Source organism: Oratosquilla oratoria, chromosome 16, assembly GCF_046742065.1.
Source record: "Oratosquilla oratoria isolate Oo_2021 chromosome 16, ASM4674206v1, whole genome shotgun sequence".
In the NCBI taxonomy this organism is placed as follows: Eukaryota; Metazoa; Arthropoda; class Malacostraca; order Stomatopoda; family Squillidae; genus Oratosquilla; species Oratosquilla oratoria.
In genome coordinates, this window is record NC_134792.1 from 32903775 (window position 1) to 32918534 (window position 14760).

A 14760-nucleotide genomic window follows, 5' to 3' on the forward strand; every position below is an offset into this window, starting at 1 on the left:
GAGCCGCACACAAGCCCGCTAGTTGCAAACGGAGCACACTAGTTGCACAAAACCCACTAGTTGCTCGGAATCCACGTGTTGCACGGGACCTCACGGACCTGTCACGGGTACACGCGAATTGCAAGGGACCCGGATGTTGGTCCAATAACCTGTCCAAGTGGAGCAATTTCATTTTATTCTATTTCATTTATTTGTGGTTGGTTTGCCAGAGACAGCGATTTTAATCATTACTACAAAATAAAATGCAGTGTATGTAAGAATACGATTGGGATATGAGACTTGTCTCTACGTGTGTTCTTCATCAACTTTGTCCTAACCTTTGTTCATAATGATTCCAGCTTTAGCGTGTCTGTCTTAAGTTGATGAACGTATGATAAGGAAAGCGTGGTAAAGCAGTAGAATATGTGTGCTCTGGGAGCTTTTATTTCGTCATTAATAGATAGTAATAGTGTCTTTGCGGACACTATCATGGAAGCAATTATGGATATATTGAAGTAGGGTAGTAGGAAAGGATAGTGTATATTTATCTTTATCTGTTGAAAAAGCTAAGTAACTCTAGTCCGTAGGGGTATCACTGGTGTCCTTGGAATATTAGAGGAATAATCTGGAATAAATACCCCATACAAAAAGGAGGAATCAAAGGAAAAAGAATAGTAGTGGAACAAGTGAAGAAGCAGGACAAGGAGGTGGAGGAAGAGGAGGAGGAAGGGGAGGAGGAGGAAGAGGAAGAGGAGGGGGAGGAGGAGGAATAGGAAGAGGAGGGTTTGGTCGAGGGTTAGGGACGAAGGGAGTACAGCCCCCTAAACTTCCTGAAGACTTTCCGAGTAGAAAAGTTGCCTAAAGTTCGAGACGTAGGTATCCGGTTGAAATGTAAAGCAGATGTATCGACGGGCTTCATCCGCTCCGTATTGCGGTGTTTCCGGCATTGGGGGGTGGGGGGATAGATTTTCCCTTTCGGTATTTATTCTGACTAACCGCTTATTCGTGCAGAAGCGATCACTAACCCAGCAACCAGATACATGTTTCAGGGTTGCGTAGTTACGGATTTAAATTGAACAAATTTAGGTTCACGAAGGAAATAGTCAAAAACTATTTTACCAACATAACTGAACGAATGGAATAGGCTTACTAACCACGTAGAGAGCGCTGAAACTATTGGATGTTTTAAAAGAAGATAATATAACTTTATGGATAAGGATAACAGATGGTAAAGGACACGGAACTACCTAGTGAAGGCCTTATGGCCTCTTACAATCTATGCTCCTAGATTCACTGCACCTTATGTAAAGGATAAAACAGGACCTCGTATATAGGTTCAGAATTAAATCGCTAACGTAGTAACCAACTAGAGATATATTCTTGGGAACTGCAAGGTTACAAAGCTGTATTGCACCGAATGTAAACAAGACTGTTTATGGGTCCATAACTACTGTGCAGTCCAGTTACTAATTTAATTTTTTGGTATGAAATTGTCGCAGATGAATCTTAAAAAGATTCTTCAATATCATTTGAGAAATGTGATATTGATCCTGTTGATTAAATTGGATTGTGACAGATAAATACGGATAGAACGCTTAATACGAATGTTTGGGGCTAACAGGATATCATATTTTAAGTAAAAAGTCCTTTTTAGTGATGCATCTTCATGATGTAGTTCTTTACTTGCTTGATACAAATGATATGTCGATTTAACGAAATGCAATATTGATCATGTTGGTTAAATTAGATTATGACAGATAAATACGGATAGAACGCTTAATATGAATATTTGGGGCTAACAGGATATCATATTTTAAGTAAAAAGTCCTTTTTACTGTTACATCTTCACGACGTAGTTCTTTACTTGCTCGACACAAATGATATGCTCGATTTAACGGAAAGGAAAGTGGGGATGTAAAACAAACTGAAGTAACAAAGTAGTATATGTTGGGCCCTTGTAAGCATGAAGATCAGGTGAAGAACCTACGTCAGGAGGCACTGAGTAGCTGCGGCCGAAGGCGTCACTTCGGTCCTATGAGCTTGGACTGCTGAGGCAGAAAACAATCACTGCTGGGAATCGGAGAGGAGTGCGGGAATTGAACTCACAAATAATAGATAGTTGGCTAGGACTCGTAATAATGGATTTAGATTGTATAAATTTAGGTTTAAGAAGGAAATAGGCAAGAGTTGGTTTACCAATAGAGTGGTTAACGAGCAAAATAGACATAGTAAATATGTATTGAGCGCTGAAACCATTGGTTATTTTAAGGGAAGATTAGATAAACTCATGGATAGGAATGATAGGTGGTAATGGACATGGATCTGTCTAGTGTAGGCCTTATGGTCTCTTGCGATCTACTTTATTCTTATGTTCTTGGAGAGGCGAGTGTGGTTGCACTGCCGGCACACTATGAAAAGTATAACGCTGAGATGGACCTCCAGAGTTGCTAGACCCGATTCTTAACAACTTACTTATCAAGGACACTAAAGGCTTCTAATCTCATTCGTAACCTGTATATACAGTCTCTGTTGGTGTAGTGGGCTAAGGCTCTGTGAAAGTGATCTTACGGGTGGCCGAAAGCAGTGGGTTCGAGTCCTGCATACGACTGTCATGAAAATTATCGAACTGTATATACAAGTTTCGGTACCTCTCTAAACCGCCACTTTCAAAAACAGGTTTAACCAAACCCCGTTAAGTTAGCAGGCCTAGATACTCAGAAGGCGCTGGAACGACTCATGGACGAGGTAACTAAATATTTATCAACCATGAAAACACAGTTAGGATTTACATAACTTTAGTTTCAGATAATACAAAGATTTTGATCAAATATTACCTCTGCATGGGCGTGTTACAGTCTGATATAACGATGGAAGTTTCTGTCGATGTCAAATTGTTTGTCCAAATATCATATGAGGCTCCAAGCTAGTAAGAGACAGATTAAACTGCTTGGGAGTCCTAAGTTCCATACTTAAAAAAATATATATATATATATATATATATATATATATATATATATATATCACTGTAGTGTGTGTGTGTGTGTGTGTGTGTGTGTGTGTGTGTGTGTGTGTGTGTGTGTGTGTGTGTGTGTGTGTGTGTGTGTGTGTGTGTGTGTGTGTGTGTGTGTGTGTGTGTGTGTGTGTGTGTGTGTGTTTGTAAATGTCCGTTTTGTGCTTCTAGGCTACAGCATCATCCAGTAAAAAATATATTTATTTAATGATTCTGCAACAGTAATTATGAAAATATAACAAGTTCTAATCATAGATAGCATAGAATAAGCATATGTAATGAGCTATCATGGTGTTGCATGTGTTCATAGCTCAGGAAAGATCTATAAGGAAGATGAAAAAGAAAAAGAGGAAGATGAAGAACAGGAAAAAGAAGATGAGGAGCTTACGTCAGGAAGCGCGTAGCTGCGGCCGAAGCCGCCACACTCGGGTTGTTAGGGAAGGCAACATTCACTGCTGGGAATAGGAGAGGAGTGCGGGATTCGAACGTACAACCAGCATGCTTCCGATTACGCCACCAGGTCGCTTTCTGCAAGGAAGACAGGACATCAAGGAGCTTTGGAATGGTAGCTCACAGCTGCACCTGCATAACATGTCTTCTTATCATGCTCTGTTCTCTACTCCCCTGTTATCAGTAATGTTATCTCCCTTTCCATGTGGACAGTGGATTCAAGAGCACTCGGTTACAATGGATATAGAATTTGGTGGATTTGGTGGATTTGGTGGGTGATACTGGAGTCTGTACGTCATTGCCTGTCGTCCGCACGCCGCATGTTACATGCTCCCCGGCGACATGAATGCGAACTTAACCAGAATTGGACCTCGCAAAGTAGCACAGGTTCATCCTGGATTATGTTATACACACGGGGATTGGTATGTAATTCATAACTAATTCAGTAGTTTATGAAAGGTATGTGTTAAGATATAGTAATTGTTCGTTCAACTCTTCAATATAGGCCACGAATACGTTGATTTCCAGTCATTTCCCTCGCTTTGCATATTAGAGAATAGCAAACGTATCATGCTATTCTTGCATTTCCTCAGGCCAATTTTCAATTCTTTTTTTTTTTCGTATAGAAATGATGCCATATTTCTTTACTTAATGACATGATACACATGAAAAACCCTTATCCTTGTATAAACATATATTTCTTTTGTCATTATTCCACTGTAATCAAAGCAGATTGTTATGTTATTTTTTTACCTGTCGAAATACGCTGAGAGAGCTTACTTGGCCTTGATTAGCTGCGCCGATTCCTTTGCAATGCATGGCCAGTTGATCCTGATCAATGGTGATAACTTTGCTATTTACCAGCTGCCTGATGGAAACCATTGCCTATTCATTAGCCGCTCAAGCTGAGCCAACGCTTTTCACTTTTGTTTGCCAGTTGCACTAAACTGGAATTTATTCTCGAAATTGATTCGTAGAATCATCCCTTTCAGTGCTCCAAGCCACGGTCGTGGCTTAGCGGAGTGGAGTGCTTAGACCAACGTAGAATGGAGTGGCACAAGCTGCAAGGAAATACTCTAAGGGATGATATTATCTCGGTATAACTGTACCCCAATATACAATGGTGGCTAGAGATCAAGAGCATGTTATTATAAGCCATGATCTTGGTTCGGGATGACAGTCCTCCAAGTCAATGTGGCTCACCTTAAATCAACGTCTCTGTCCACTTTTGTGATTTATGATTGTGGGTTACTCCTAATTAACTATCGTGAGACTTGGCACATAACAGTAAATAATGTAGCAGCGACTCCGCATAATAGATTTTTAAGACGATAATAATTTGGCATATTAAAGTGATGCTACTATCATCAAAGAAAGTATAACAAAGCAGCCCAAGGCACTATTATGCCTAATAACACAATGCTTAATAAAACTATTGTAGTTCAGTATAATATAATGTTTCAGTTTCTTGCGGTGATAGTGTTTGTCAGGTACATGCGAAGTAGATGAAAGGCGATTACAAGGATCACAAAGGAAGAACAAACTGACAGGAAACCTATTAGTCCATAAATAGGTCGGTCGGATGCTAAGAATAGATAATTGAATGAACAAAGGTGTTTAAGAAGTGATCAAATCAGTTGGCAGGCATTACAGCATATTGCTTAGGTGTTTATTTAGATGAAACTTAAAACTTTGAATCGTACTACATTGCACTGCATCGGCAGGAAGTTTATACCATTCACTGACTACACGGTTGACGAAGCTGTTTCCACCCACTTCCAAATTAAATCCATGTCCTGGCAGTTTGAGACTACTATTTCCTGTCTGATTCGTTAAGGTTTCATTTACGAGTACATAGATGACCAACGGTTTCTTCCATCTTATGTACATCAACTCTAAAACCATGAGGGCAGTTTCTCAATTGAAAAGAATCACCTTGCGTTAGGGAAAGCAAAATCTTTGAAGTGATTCACTGGTAAAAAAAAAAAAACACTTTTAGCGCGGTGCACACGTGGCTGAATGAGATAGTCTAGTGTTAGGGAAATATATTTTATTTTAATGAAACCTATTGGGGTAACTTTAACTTCTCTATTACGAAAGCCTGTCCTGACGAATAAAATCGCCCGTCGTTAGCCATGATAAAATCATTAAGGTGTGGTAGTAGTACAAGGGTGAGGTAAGTGTTCTTGAGAATAATTTTAAAGTTAAGCTGGGTAAAGAAGATTGCGAATTGGGAAACAATATCTACAATGTCGTAACTTAACAAAATCATTAAGGTGTCGTAGAAGTAAAAAAAAACCTTGTTTTTTAATCAATCATAAAGTTAAGTTGGATAAAGAAGTTTAATAATTGGGAAACAATATCTACAATGTCGTGACTAAAGAAAATCATTAAGGTGTCGTAGTAGCAAATGGGTGGTGACGACCGTGTCCTTGAGATCAGTCAGTTAAGTTGAATAAGGAAGAATGTGAATTGATAAACATCTAGAATGTCATGACTAGTCAGCTAGACGCAAGACCAATACACTACTTAGGCTTGGTGACTTGAATCTAGAAGGACAGGCATTCTAAATGAGTGATTTTATATAGACAAGTGTATCCCAGATACAGCGAATAATGTTGTGATGTTGCATGCCCAAAGTTTTTTGTAATAGTGATTACATATGTGCTTGTTATGTAATCGGAAACGTGTTTGTCTTGCTTAGTTGTGGGTTTGAATCCTGTATTTATCTCTAATTTCTAGCAGTGATTGTTACCTGCCCCAGTGGTCTAAGTGCGCTGGGTAAAGGTGAAAGATTCGGCTGCTGCCACGTGCCGTCTGGCGCAGGCTCCTCATCTTCTTGTACATAGATGAATATGAAAAGGTTGAATAAACATCACAAAGGAGTGTCCACCATTACTCTAGCACCATTCTTTTGCCCTGCTAGGAAGCTTAGTTGTGGGTTCGAATCCCGCACTCCTCTCCGATTCCCAGCATGTTTGGATACAAACTTGGGTTCACGCGGTGGGAGATCTGTTCTAAGTTTGTAAAATATCTCACAGACCAAACGTTGAATTAAACTCGCTTAATCCTTTAGAGCGGTTTATTTTTTCGGGTGTTTTTGTCGATTTATTTTTCTTTACTGCCAAAATCTTTCTTAAAATGAACGTTAAATCATATTTAATTATCCTTCTTCTTTTATTAGATCTCTCTCTCTCTCTCTCTCTCTCTCTTTCTCTCTCTCTCTCTCTCTCTCTCTCTCTCTCTCTCTCTCTCTCTCTCTCTCTCTCTCTCTCTCTCTCTCTCTCTCTCTCTCTCTCTCTCTCTCTCTCTCGCTGTCGATACCAGCCTTCTATACAGAGGAAGCTGTTACTAAGAGGGTAGAGGAAAGATTAAGTTCTGTTAATTATCATAGACTGTAACCTTAAAGATGCCGGTTTTCTTTTATCATACAACAAATATATTCTTTAAATTAGTAGTGCAACAATTAAAATTTGGTCACCTTTGGTTCAGTGAGTTACAATGGCAATCAGTCGTAGCTTTGACCTCGAGTCCCTCTTTGCGAGAGTCCCATGTGTCACCAGTTTTGCCACGCAGGTCGCACAAAATTACGAAACCTAGACCCGAGCTCAAAACTACTCTACGATCGGGCCTGATTGTTTGAATTACATCGCTGCTACTAGCAATTTGTTCCATAACATTTACAACTAATTGTATCAATAAACCTTAACAGCAGAGGACCAATTGTTCCATAATAAGGTTAGATGAAAGCAATTTTTCATGTTTTTATCTAAGTGATTTTTTTAAAGGGTCGAAATTCATTACATTGAATTGGATCGATTGAAAGGAAATAAGCAAGACCTGGTTTATAGGCAGAGTGATTAACGAATGAAATAGACTTAGTAATCATGTAGTGGGCGCTGAAACAAATGTTTTAAGAGAAGGTTAGATAACGTTATGGATATGGATGACAGGTGGTGTACGCCTTATGGTACGTTGCAGTATCCTCCATGCATATGTTCTTATGTTGTTATATAAGGTTATTCTGTTCATTGACGACCCGTTTGATGAAACTATTTCAACCTACGTTTAGGTAAAATGAATGTTTTGTAAAACTGAGGCCATGATTTCTCAACCCGTTGTCGTTTTCTTGTGATTTTTTTCTTCGAATTTTGATCATATATTTGGGTCATCGTGTCATTACGTTTTACGTAAAATGTGTATCAATACTTTTGTGTCCCACAGTTACACAAGAGTGTTGACCTAGTGATTACAGGCCATAGCTTTTTCGGGATTGTCATCTTGTCTTCTTGTTTTACTTAAATTGTGTACCAATATTTTTGTGTCACACATTCACACAAGTATGTTAATTTAGTGCTCAAAGATTTACGTCAGTAACATCCCCAGATAGGTGATTCCCACAAAATTCGTTGTGTCAATCACATTTCCAGACGTGAAAGTCACCCGGAAATCAATACACCACTTCGGATAACGAGATTCATTTCAACTCCACCTACGACATCACCCAAAGCGAAGGACGCAATCATCTTCTACTTGATAACCTGAACTAGAATAGCTAGGCTAGTCTTCCCTGTAAGTAATTACATATCTAGAATAGTGAGGACGGAGTCTGCTAGGCGACTACGACACGCAGGCCATGCATTGATGACCCCTGGTCGGACAATGGTCGGAATGCAAGGCTCTGTTCAGATACAATTGCTCGAATTGGCTACCCAAAGGATATGTCAGATATCCTCACGGACACCTACTGCTTCCGTTTCTGTAGCCTTTGTTTAAGACCTGTTCTCCTCTTTGTTACCTTGTGTTCATAATCAAGAGTATTGAGTGTTCAATTGAGTGCTTAACAAAGCCTGTCTCTTGGTATTTAGGAATTGTTGGAATGTTCAAAGTTCCTGTATATTCTGATGGAAAATAATTGCTAGCGGCTGTCTTGAATCGACAGTATATGTATAAATATATATATTTTTTACCAGTTTTATTTTATTTTTATTTGTTTATTAATTCTATTTATTCATTCATTTGTTTTATTTGTTAGAGGGCGTACAAGAAAAAACATTTGTGCATAATCCACTACGATCTTAATACATTTATTTCTAGGCACTTTACAAAAAAATTTACCATATATAGAGAGAAACGCATGTATGTACTACTAAAATATAATACATCACATTTTCGGAAAGTACCAAGAACTCTAGTGTCTATCAACCCAATTGAATAAAGCGGGTGTATAACCTGATGTTAAATCGGTTAATCGTTCAGCTTATAACAAAGAAAGGAGCATCCATATCTATTCCATCGCATTTTTTCTATTACTAAGATAGCAGGTCATGAATCGCAGTAATGGGTTTCAACTGGACAAATTTATGTTTAAGAAAGAAATAAGCAAGAACTGGTTTGCCAAGAAAGTGGCTATCGAAAGGAATAGACTTAGTAACCTTGTAGTTAACGCTGAAACAATTGGTTGTTTTAAGAAAAGATTAGATACCTCTATGGATAAGGATGAGAAGTATGAGGGAAATGCATAGTGTAGGTCTTATGGTCTCTTTTAGTCTCCTCCATTCTAGTGTTTTTATGTTATTAATCATTCTGATTAGAGTCATGGTAAGAATTGGGCTTGACTCTTATGCTGGTGTTTGATTACTTGAGGTCAAAAAGTCGTGTATTTTAGGGTCGTCCTTCATATGTGCCAAGTTTCTTTACATAGTCTTATTTGTCCATAGCATGATTTATTTATTTTTTGTTTATTCGTTTACTTATTTATTTATGTCTATATTTATTTTGGAATTTATTAATTCATTTATTTTTGCATATGGCTTCCCAGGTTTTTGACAGCTTTGTAGAATTTTGACCTCTACTTCTTTTTCATCATTGTGCTTTATAAACACACACATACACACACACACACACACACACACACACACACACACACACACACACACACACACACACACACACACACACACACACACACACACACACACACACACACACACACACACACACACACACACACACACACACACACACACACACACACACACACACTCACACACACACACACACACACACACACACACACACACACACACACACACACACACACACACACACACACACACACACACACACACACACACACACACACACATTATGTAATAGTATTACGATTTAGTAACGATAAATCGTGTTGCCTTTGTTAATAAGTCAAACGACGTATTTAACCTGGCTTCATACATCTTCTCCGTCTTCCTTGATACATTCTTGTTAATATTTTTTTTTAACATAAGTGTGTTTGAATGGAAGCAATATATGTTTTTGAGTTAAATTTTTGTTCTACTGATATATCAGAAGCAACGTATGTCTTGAATTCAATGTTTGTTTCGCTAAAACATGAAAATCATCAACGTTTGAACATAGTTGGTTTTCAATTGAGGTTAAACATGACCATGATGTAAATATTCGTCCCCCAAAAAACTTTATTCTTTTATTATTATTGGTACTATTTTTTTTATATAATATACCGATATATGAGATATAATGGATATTTTTCCTAAATTCCTAAATCAAATGTTTAGGTTTGTTAATATTGAGAAGATAATTGTAAAGACGTATCCTGAAATGAAAGATCGTAACTTCACCTATATAGTTATATTGCAGACATATGAATATGTGATTAAACAAGAAAAAGGTAGTGACTTATCTATTTTTTATTATAGACAAAATATGTATTGACATGAGCTATAAACATAAAAATAATAATTACCATAAGTCAGTCCATATCATATAGCCATGCAGTAGGTAACTGGTGCTCTATTTCATTTTATTTTCATTTTGCTATGAGTGGATGCTTATGTATGTATACAGGTAATAGCTTATGCACGTTTGCATTAGTGTGTTTATATGACTAATGCTTGCATGCATACATATTATATGCATTTGCATGGATGTGTGCAAATGGTTCCAGATGTAAATGCATACATACAAAATTCGTATATATAACATATATGCGCACTTATATATATGTGAACATATATACACACACACACACACACACACATATATATATATATATGTGCATATATATATATATATATATATATATATATATATATATATATATATGTATGGATTTATTTTTGGGTTATACTATGTTCAATCTTTGTGATGTGAAACTTTTGCATTTTTCTGAAATGTAATGGTTACCGGGATTACCAAACCCAGTGTACGAGAGAGACCCCCCTTTTCTATAGATTTTCTATTGCTACCACTGTAATACCCTGAAGTCGAACCCCAGACAGGGTTCGAAACGTAGGAATAAACTTTAAACAACGAGTCCAGTGTGTACTTTCTTCTGAAAAAATGGTTCCTGGAGTCCAGCTCTTTACGAATATATATATATATATATATATATATATATATATATATATATATATATATATAAACAAATATATATATATATATGTATATTTTATATTTATAAGTATATTTATATATACATATATATATATATATATATATATATATATATATGTGTGTGTGTGTGTGTGTGTGTGTGTGTGTGTGTGTGTGTGTGTGTGTGTGTGTGTGTGTGCAGAAAAAGCCGCTGGTGAATAAGACATGATCAAGGAATACATAGTTACAGAGACAGGTGGAGATATATATACATAAAGTAGTAGACAAGCTATGAAACATTGGAAGGATACACAAGATGCTTCATAATCAGGTTAAGAAGTGTGTTTACTTTAAGGACATTTGGTCATATGACGTTACATCACCCCGGCCTGGTAACACTTGGAGCATTTCTTACAATTGTCTTAATAATAAAATCATCAAGTTTATATAAACCTAAACTTTATTTAATATTTTGGTTGAAGGTATGCTTGATGTGACTAGATTCGATAATGTTTCTTTCTAAGAAAGATCTACATGAAATTATTTCATTAGAATTATCCCAGTCAATAGGATGGCTGTGGTCTCTTAATTGAACAAAAAGCCCACTGGAACTTTGCCCACTCCTTACACTATACTTGTGTTGATTTATCCTTATTTTACCAGTGGATTTTTCTGCATATTATTTTCACATGTGCCTTGTGAATTACTGCAATATATATATATATATATATATATATATATATATATATATATACATATATATATATATATATATGTATTTATGTATATACATATGTAAATATATATACACATACATATATATATATGTATATATATATACATACATACATACATATATATATATACATATATATATATATATATATATATATATATATATATATTGGAAGGAGGCCATTCTGAATACAGGCTTTGTTGAAGTCTACAGCAGTAGTGGCATTGTTCAACTTGTAAGAAGTACTCTCGATATGGGACATGGGTAAAGCGATTGACCATGTCCATAGAACCGATGGCACCAGAAGTTGACGTATATCTTAAAATGTCGAGGAACTCCTCTGAAGACTCCTACAGACAAGGCCTTTACAAGAGGTGAATCTCATATACCAATTTCATTGCAACTTTGGTGGTTGCAGTCACCTCAATTCACGGTATATAGTTTCAACCATTACCACCTTGTCAAAAAGGATGACCGTACATTTGCAGGATGGGGTCATACTCCATCACACCAGTGATACACATGGACACTCCCTCACCAGGCAACAACTAGAAACACAAACAACGATACTTTATCGAGAACAAGACAGAAAGAGATAAAGGATGGCAGAAACAATTTTTATTCGTCTGGATCAACCCTCCATCAATATCCAGCCACAACCTGAAGTTTCACTCCCATCAATGAGGATACCTTACCAGAAACCTACGGGAAACCCGTTGGCGCTCTGTGGGTAGCTACGTCGACTTCCTGTCCCAGTGTTTCTTCGCGGGTACAAAATCTCCCGCGCCACACCTCATATGCCATTCCTGTTTGTAATATCATTGTGTGTATTGTAACTCCTAAAGATGACCTCTGATTGGGTCGAAAGAAGTCTAGAGTAAACAACATGTACCTTGGAGATTCTATCAATACCCTGACCTCCAACCTCCGCTCTCTCATAAAAAATATCGAGAGTACTTCTTACAAGTTGAACAATGCCACTACTGCTGTAGACTTCAACAAAGCATATATACATATACATATATATGTACATATAGATATATATATACATATATACACACATATATAGATATATACATACATACATACATATACATATATATATATATATATATATATATATATACACGTATATTTATATGTTTAATACATATGTATATATATATATATATATATGTATGTATATATATGTACAGTATATATTTATATGTATATATATATACATGTATATGTATATGTATATATATATACATGTATATGTATATGTATATATATGTATATATATATGTATATATATGTATATATATTTGTATATATATATAAATATATATATATATATATATATATACATATACAATATTGTTTTTTTCTTCAGAATTTGCTTTTCGAGTTGATCGTCATTAGAACCTTCTTTAAGAAATCTCCTTCTTCTCTAATAGCTCCCTTCCTCAAGATTGCGACCCTACGAGAGAGATTAATTGGTGAGGCGCTGATGAAACGATCCAATCACGCTCCAGATCTGGTTGGCACGAGCTGACGTGAATGGGTTTTGTTCTTTAGGAAAAGAAAATCTCGAGGAATGTTTTCGTTGTCCGCGAGTACGCTTCTATCGGCGGTCGTCGTGTGTTCGGGAGAAGGAACATTGTCGATGTGCCAACGGATCTGTTTTGCTAAAAAAAAAAAAAAAAAAAAAAATTGTAATGAATCAAACGTTAGCCTCTCATATTCATGCAAATCATTTGATTACTTTTTGCATTTTAGATTGGCTATTCATCAATATTCATTCAAACGTAAATAGAAGAAAATGAAAAAGCTTGATATGATAGAGTTTCAATTTGTTCTCTTTGACTTTTGCTGTTCCCGTGAGATATGCGTTGCGGCGGGGACTGTGGCTGTTTTCGTCAATTGCCTGTTGTTTCATTACGCTATGGTTACATTAGTCAACAGAATGATTGGACTCCAACGATTTAGTTGGGTTTCCTCTAAGTTTGGATGCTTTGTTTAGTGTGACAGCAGCTTTAAGCTACGGTTACACTAACCAAATCCTCCAACCGTTCATCGTTAATTGAAGGAACGGTTACACTAGTCAACAGAATGGTTAAATTCCAACGATTTAGTTAGATTTCGTTTAAAGCTGGAGAACTTGTTTAGTGCGGCCGTAGTTTTAAGCTAGGTTACACTAACCAAATCCTCCAACCGTCCATCGTCAATTGTCTTTTGCTTCACTAAGCTAAGGTTACACTAGTTAACAGTATATTTAGATTCCAACGATTTAGTTGGATTTCGTACAAGGTTGGAGGATTAGTTTAGTGTGACCATACCTTTAAGCTATGGTTTCACTAACCAAATCCTCCAACCGTCCATCGTCAATTGTTTGTTGCTTCAACAATCTACGATTACGCTAGTCAAGAGGATAGTTAAATTTCAACGATTTCGTCTGAGTTTGAAAGATTTGTTTCGTGTGACCATAGTTTTGCAATTCTGTGAAAAAGAAGGGAAGTGCTAGCACAAAGGTAAAATTTCCATTTATTTTTCTGATCGAATCTCACTTTATAACAGTGTACACATGAATGTGTATATACGAAAACTACTAAATTTCGTGTTTTACGAATCTGTGACAGGAGTTTTTTTTATCACATAAAGTACTTGTCTTAATTATAATGGCATGACCTTAGCCTTAGATTTAAGTGCATAGCAAAATTACTGTACTTGTATTTGAAAAATATCCAGGTACTTGGACTTGGGTTCAAGTACAGTAGCCTGAAAATGGACCCAACCTTGGTGTTTATACATGTTATAAAATGCATGAGTATATGTTTGACTCTTTTTTTTTTCTTTTGTAACAGGGAAATGTTGATACATTTTGGCGCGAGTATGTTGTGTTTAGATGAACTATTGAATGTATTATGCTTAATATTGGATGACGTATTACAAAAATCCCAGTAAGTAATGACACTCCTGTCACCACTGTATCGAGGGAGTGACATATGTCAGAGAACAGGATTCTGATTCCAAAGTTATATCTTTATTTCCGATTTTATTTGTATCCACAGGATAATTTAAAAAACTTGTTTACTAACAAAGGGGTTAAGGAATGGAATAGACTTGATCATGTAATGAGTGCTGAAGCAATTAGTTGTTTTATGATAAGATTAGGTAACTTATAGGTGGTGAACGAATGGAATAGACTTAG